We start from the raw sequence: 7992 nt of genomic DNA on the forward strand, positions 1-7992 counted from the left end.
TAGGGAAAATTGCCCAGTGTCAGCACCTTAATTCCCTTTGCAGAGAACCAGCAGTGGCCCACACATTTAACTGCACCTCTGGTATTGAAAAGGCAAGACAAATTTAATTAGCAAAACACATTAGCTCTCAACATTGATTACTGGGTTATAAATGTGACCTGCTAAGTGTGCATTAAAGCAGCAACCTGGAGCTGCTGGTGACTTTCCTGACACTTGAGTAGATGAATGAGCACCAGAGGTGTGCTCTCTGATAGTGCAGTACTTTGAGAGGGCTTGTGTAGAACAGAAATTGTCTCTGAGACAGCAGAGGTGAAGTTGTAAGATTTTAGATCATTGAACAAAAAAAACACCTAGGATCAGACTTTCAGCAAGGACAGATGGGCTTGTGCCTGGTCACTGATCCTACTGCAAGGGAGTCATTGTCTTGGCTACACCACATCTGGCATTTACACCAATAGCAAGGTCACACTACATCCCCCCAGAAGCTCCAGGAAACCCCAAACCAGGCATTGCTGCATGAGCTGAGACTTTCATCTACAGGCAAACAGAAAATAAAATCCTGCAGCTTTGCAAACACACTGCATGGCTGCTGCCCCCCTGCAGCTCTCTGGCTGGATGAGACATGGCACAAGACACGGCACAGAAGGAGCCCTGTGGTTTATCCTACCTCACATTAACGTCAAGTTCTTCCATCCCAGGCAATAGGCATAGGTAGCTGGAAGTTCAACGTCCATAGAAGAGACCTTGTCCTGCAGTGAACAGAGTTAGAAAGGACAGTTATAAACTAAAGGCTGCACATTTACCCCAGCAAAGACACCCACATGCTGTGTCCTACCCCTCTGGCCTGTCTTGTCTTGAAAAGAAGTTATGTAGACATGTCAAAATGAAGTCATACAGGATAGAGCTGTCATAACACAATTTTCTGTTACCCACCCAGGCATATTTGTATCTCTCAACACTGAGGTGCATACCTGGAGGCACCAACTCCAGCTGAGTGACAGGCACCTCTCCCTGGCTGTGCACACAGAACCCACTCACCCATAGCCCAGGGCCAACAGTGCTTCAAGATCCCAGTGGGATGCTGGCTATAACAAAAATAACAACAACTAAAAAATAATCCCCTTTTAGGAGCTTCCAGTTCTTCACCTGGAACCCAAAATCAAACCTCAATCAGTGCATGATCCTCACTTCTCCTGGGAATTTCTGGGATTTAGATTCCCAGAGGACTGTTTCAACTGCAGCAAGGTAGTAAATACTGCAAAGACTGTTACACTGGCACAGGGAAAAGGCTCTTCTGGACAAACACTCAGTTTCCATAGGGGTTAGGAGCAGCAGCTTAGGCAGAAGTCATAAGAAGCAGCACACAGAATGCAGAGCACATCGAAGACTGTGGCTACCAGAGTCCTCTACAGACATGTCACTTGTTGAGAAATCCCAATCTGTGTATTGCCTCCTCAAAATGGTAACAGCTCCTTCCCTCTAATTGCCACAAATGAGTTAAGTAAGGCAATAATTTTAAAAGACACACACCAAAGCATTATACCAGCACACACTGCATCCCATGCTGCACCCAGAGAGCTCTGGGTGAGGGTGTGGAAAGGGGCACACACAAAAATCCTGCCCTTCTGGGAGTGAAACCCCCAATGACCTCAGAGGAATCCAGCTATACATGTTTTCAAAAATCTCACCGCTGAAATAGTCTCATTTCTAGACATAAATGTAAGCAACATGATTACTAATAATTCTTGAACCTGGTTATCCAAGACTGAGTTTATGAAAATACTTCATGTTGTGATTCTGGGGGCATGGAGGAGCTAAGCACTGTGATCTAAGTGACCTCTTCCAGTCCATGCTTACACCCAGAATCCCATGTTATACCATGCACACACAAAAGCTACACTGGATCTTAGAGTTTTCATGGTAACTGCCAAATTTTCACAGCTGTAAAAAGTAGATTAAATACAGTCAACTGAAAAAACCTTGCCAGACCTGGCTGGGAAAATACAAGCAAGAATGCTCAGTAAATTAGTTTCTGTTTTTACACAAAATTAAAACATTGACTTACCACTAAATTAAAATAGGTTTCCTGTGAACCTATATTGTACAGCCTTATGAATACTTAATAGCAGCACTGTAATTACAAAGAACTACATTATTTGCAGCTCAAGTTAAAATGAATGTACTTACTCCTGGTAACATTAGTGATATAAATATTAATGGGATTTTTAACTCGATGAAAATTTCATCATGTCCAAAGAAATGAATGCGTCGTCTTAATCAAGGGTTCATGTGTTTGCTGCTGGTAATCCAGTAAAAGAAGAAAAGGGGTAAGTTTCTGAGCACTTCAGACAGTTGGTTGCCCCATGTGTTGTGTCTCCAGAGAGCCAAGGAAAAAGCCATGACCACGGTGCTGTTATTAATAATAACTAAAATGCAATAATGTCATTGTGGTTACTTGGATTCAAAGGAAAGGTTGTAATAATCCTGACTCAGACTTCCTAGATGCTCTGCCAGATCTGCACTGCAAATGAACACCCACTATCCTGGCCTGGCTCAGTGTTTACCAGAATTAGTACTTCAGTAGGTAGAGATTAGACACAGTTCTGCAAGACTCAAGACAAAAGGGTGTTTTTGTCTAAGAGTGGAAGGTTTCAGAATTTGCCCACTATTTACAGCCTGAGCCTTCAACTGTGTTTCTAAGAACACTGAAATCTGGTGAGTTGAAGACTATCACTGCATTCTGCAAAAGCACAAGTCTGTAGAGTTTCTGATCAAGTCCATTCTGCCCAAAAACTGACCTCCAACTTTAATTTAGGGAGAAAAAAATCCAAAGCATCTCTCCTGTGCTCCTGCAGTTCTTCCATAGGACAAACACCTCACAGCCTGCTGGGACTGCTGCCTGCCAAAGATGCAGAAAGAATACCCTGGAAACTGGGCTTTGAGGATTTAAAACTAGACTCTGAGCTCAAACAAATATACAAAAAGAAACCAAATTATTTCCTCTCCAAAAAGGTTTTAAGTGACCCCTTGATTCCAATTATTCATTTGGCATATAGGTTAAATTAATTTATATTTATTCTGAAGGAAATATATCAGAATAGGCCTGATCCAGTGCTTTGTTTCAGATGGGGATAGGGACCTGTTCTTCCTCGGCCTGCCATTTCAAAAAGGATAAACATGAAACAAACAGAACCATGATAAACCACAGTCAACAAACATGAGGTCTTGAGTCACCTCCTCTGCCTTCAGCAGGGTGTGTGAGCACTGGTTACCTCTGTCTCACAGCAGCCTTCAAAAGCAAGTTGTCATCTCACTTCACAGGGGTGGCACAAAGAGGATGACTGAACCCCAGCACGAGGATTCAGAGCAGGGCAGAGGCAGCCCCTGGATGTAAGATACAGATATGAAACTATCTTAGTGTTGACATAGCACAGAAATGGCAGGACAAAAATCAAATTTGGTTGACACTGATTCAGGGGAAAATGTTCCCTTGCTATGCAGAGGAAGAGAGGCTTCAGTACTCACAGTGGGAAGTTGTGAAACTGTTTTGCTGCAGTTCATGCCTGTTGTGGGTCTGAATTACAAGGGAAACGTGTGTATGTGGGGAAGCCAACAAGAGGAGAGAGTAGGAATAAGAAAAGACAGAAAAAATGTCACCAATCTGCACTATCCCAGTCCTCTGTGCTCCCTTCAGTATCAGGGTTTCAGAGGTGTCTTGGGAAGATTTCTGAAACAAGCAAAACTGACAATTTTTATATAATCACAGAACTGCTGTCTTATCTATTCATCAAAACGCAATTTTCTGTGTAGGCACCAGAGCTCTGATCCTTCAGTCATAGCAAGCATGACACTTAAACACTTCTTTCACTTCCATTACTATTTTCTTCATTTTTTTTTTGTTTGTTTATACAGTAGAAATAACACTTTTGGTACAAAATAGGAAAAAAATGAAGGTTTTTTGATAAAACTAGGAATTGTGAATTACAAACCCCCAGGCTCACTGTGGTCTTAGGTCTGTTTCTGGCAGCCACCCCATACACTGTGTGTACCAGCAGCCACATGTCTTATACTTCTATACTATATTTCACATATTATTTCTTTTTTTTCCTATAATTCTTTACATATTCCCAATCTCTGCAGTCTGAATAGGCTGTGCATTCACAGCATTCCACTCCCCAGCCCTCTGGGATCAGGAACATCCACCACTGAACAGGAGACCTGTGGTATTTGAGGGGCTGTAATCTCTTTCATCTTTCCCCATATGATAAAGCAAATAAACAACAAATAATTAAAGGACAGTAAACTAAAGACATTTAGCTGTTGTCAACTTTTTGGTAATGGGCTTTAAAATTGGATCTTCCTTCCCTTTTGCCTCTCCCCATGACCCTGCAGTGGTTAGACTTGCAGGCATTGGGATCTCAACACAGAAGGAAAAGTGATGTCAGGACCATGTACTAAAAGTCTCCACAAGTTATTCTGTAAATGTATCTAGCTCCCTTAGAGGGCCTGGTGCTGTCCTTTGTTATGAAAGGGATTACTCATACTCAATTACAAAGCTGTTCTCTGCCTAGGAAAGATAACAGTGACCTAACACAGCCCTTCCACCACCCAGCCCATCACACACACATTCCCTTCAGCAGAAAAGAGCTTCTCTGCTGTTGTGCATGATGGTGTTGGCAGGCACGGGGAGCCAGGCACATCACTGCAGCCAGGTCCTTGTTCTCCTGAACATAAACATCCAGCAACCAACAAACAGCTCAAGAGCAGTCCCTGCTCTATAGCATGGGCTGAAGGCAACAGTCCTGCAAACCCATGGTCTTCCTCTCCCAGGCTCCAGAGCCTTTCCATCCTTGCTAAGAGCAGCCCCATTCACCAAGGAACTCAAGTGGGGCTCATAGGTTTCTCATATGAGGTTTCTCATACAGATCTGGTTCTGGCTTCTGCTCAGACTGGGTCCACTCCACTGGTCAGAAAGGAGAGTCAGGCTGAGCCTCCACATTCCAGATAACATCTCAAAATGAATCTTCTCATATGTGTTCTCTTCAGCTTTGATACCAGGGACTGGAATTAAAAACCCACCACAATAATCTACCTAAGGACTTGGGTTATCATGAGGGGCTGAATCCAGTCAGTGAAGTGAAATGGTTTCACTCTTTCAGGTGTCAGAACAAAATTAATTTTGGTAATACCTGTAAAATGGAAGAAAAACTTTTCGGTGATATGTCCAAATCCCAGTTTGGGATCACCTTGTTTGCTCTATTTTTCTGCAAAATTTCATAATTGTAATGTGCACTGAAGCTACAGAACACCTGCACCATCATGCTATGATGGAGACATCTACAATAACCGAAACTTTCTATTTTATAATTTAAAAACAAAACAAAATAAAAACCCCTAACAAACTTGGAACCCTTAAACTAAAAAAACAGACAACCAACAAACAGACCCTAATAAAAAATAAACAAAAAAAAAAGGTATTCACAAAGAACTGTTCTCCCAGAGAAATGTAACTGAAGTCAGTATTCTTGGCAGTATTTTCACTTCAGCAAAGCACAACATTTTCAAATGGAAAAAAAAAAAATACAGGCACAGCATCACCAGCAGGCTTGACATGGCAGCTCCACAGACTTCCCTTGTGAGGCAAGAGCTCCTCTTGTTTTATCCTCCACTAATCACTGCCACCAAAAAAGAGCAAGACAGATTTACCCTGTGTGTATGACTTGTTCTAGTCACCCCTGCACAGAAGTCTGGCTCTGACTTGGGAAAGGCAACCCAGCAATAAGCCTCAGGAAGGCTGCATTGATGGTATTCAGGGAAACCAGAAGCCATCCATCTGTCAAGATGAGATCAGCTGCATGCTTATGTCTCACTCCTCTACCTGACACAGCACCAAGTCACCTCAGCAGCTGCTCCCCTACCGCCTCTCCTCCTGTACCTCCTCTTCACCTCCACAGTGGGGTGGGGGTAGGAAGGGAAAAAACAAGGACATGAATAAACCAATGTATCTTCCCAACCAAGCTCTGGGGACTCTTGGGGAAACTTTACTCACTGGCTTTAAGGTATTAACAAATCATTCTTTTCTCAGAGATCACAAGGAGCTAGCTAGTGGCCAACAGCTAATCCTGTCTCTTAAGTGACCACAAACTCACCTGCTTTATGTGGTGGCCTCGGACTGGAGATGAAAATGTCCCACTAGGTAACAGCAATAGCCACACCAGACTTGCAAGGCACTGTCTTTGCAAGGCAGTGGTTAACTGAAACACTGACACATTCTTCATCCAATTTATTCCCATCCCACTCAAGCCCCATCCAGTTCCACTTTCTGTTACTGCTGAGCTGATGACAACAGAAGAGTTGAGTCATTCTCCTGAAAAACCTACACCCCCGTTTCCTGCAGCACTAGATTGTGCTGCTTCATCATTTGTGACACCTTAAGTAAAGTCACATCTAGGGTGGACAGAGCAATCTGAAAAGTCCATTTCTTGTTACCTACAGATGAATCTCACACTGTTTCTTCTGCTCTACTGCACCACAGAGGAGGGAGAGAGAAATAAAACCCCCCTATATTCACTTTCTGAGTGTCTCACACCCTCTGCAAAGAATTTGACTTATCACTGTACTTCTTCAACTTCACTCATCTCCTTATAAATGTAAGGTTTTAGCTTAAGCCTTTCCCCATCCTTTGCCAGCTTTGTCTTAGAGCTGAGTGTGACGTGCAGTGATGGTGATTTGATATGGTCTCTGCCTTCAGTGTAAATGTCCTGAAGAGACCCGTTGTTACTGGGTAACATGGAGCAGTTGACTGATAAAAAAAATATGTCGTCAATTTCTGGAAAGCCTGATTAGCCTTCCTGTGGAAATTGCTGTTCCCATATATCAGGCTATAAGTTCTTGGAAGCACAGGGAGTCATTTACCTTTCATCTCGTATTTGTGATTCCTGATGAAGGCCAGAGGAATCATTCTAACATAAATAAAGACACTACTACTGTCTGAATCTGTGATTTCAAGAGGCTCCTTGCTTTCTGCAGTGAACACCTGCCAAATTAAAGCTGTGATTGAAGATGAAAAAAAAAACAACTGTTGTTCAATTCCTACCACATTTCACATTTGGGGTTGTGATTTTTATCATTGCTCCATCTTCATCCTTATCACAGAAGGAGAGGTTGTTAGTAGAGGCCAGCTGGACAAGATCTTCCCAGGCCATATTAAAACAATTCTGTGGAGTGACAGTCACCTCAAGCCAAAGATAATTTCCTGCTCAACACTGCAGAGCAGGCCAAAACCAAAAAGTGTTGCAAGAAAATATCCTTGACAACACTTGAGGAGTAGGAAATACCAAGAGTGATCCAATTTGTTCACTCCATTTCCACCACCTGTTTGTGATAGCACCACTGCCAAGATCTTCCACAGCACTTGCCTTCTCTGTCACTGCTCTCTCTTTCCTTCCCATGAAGGACAAAGCTGATAGGAAGTCTCTCAGTTGTCTGCAGAGACAGATTTCTGTTTTAGTCAAATGTTTAGATTTTAGTCAAATGTCACTCTAGCAGTTAAAATACAGCATTTTGTTTAAGTGGAGAAAAATAAAAAGATAGACATGACATGTCACCTGCAAAAGAAAATTAAGTCCAGCCTTAAATAGAAAAGAAATGTCATTTTACAGAAGGTTTATTTAACAAAACTGTTCTTTAAATTCATGGAGAGAGCCTCTGGCCTCACAAACCAACCCACAGGCTCATGTTCTTGAGGGACACAGGCTTGCAGGTGGCACATGGGGCATGGCTGAACCCAGCACCTTGTGCTCACCTGTTTGCAGACAGATGGACTTTTCCTGATTGTCAGCCTGGCCCATCCGGCGTCTCAGCTGCCCCCCTGTGCCTTTCCAACCTTACACCAGGCTTTTCTGAACTTTCAAAAATGAAATTTCAAATTCCATGTTTGAGTGCTGAAAAAATACTAACAGACACCCAAATAGCAGGGCTGTTCCCTTAGCA

This window comes from Chaetura pelagica, unplaced genomic scaffold (assembly GCF_000747805.2).
Source record: "Chaetura pelagica isolate M959 unplaced genomic scaffold, ChaPel_1.0 scaffold356, whole genome shotgun sequence".
Lineage (NCBI taxonomy): Eukaryota > Metazoa > Chordata > Aves > Apodiformes > Apodidae > Chaetura > Chaetura pelagica.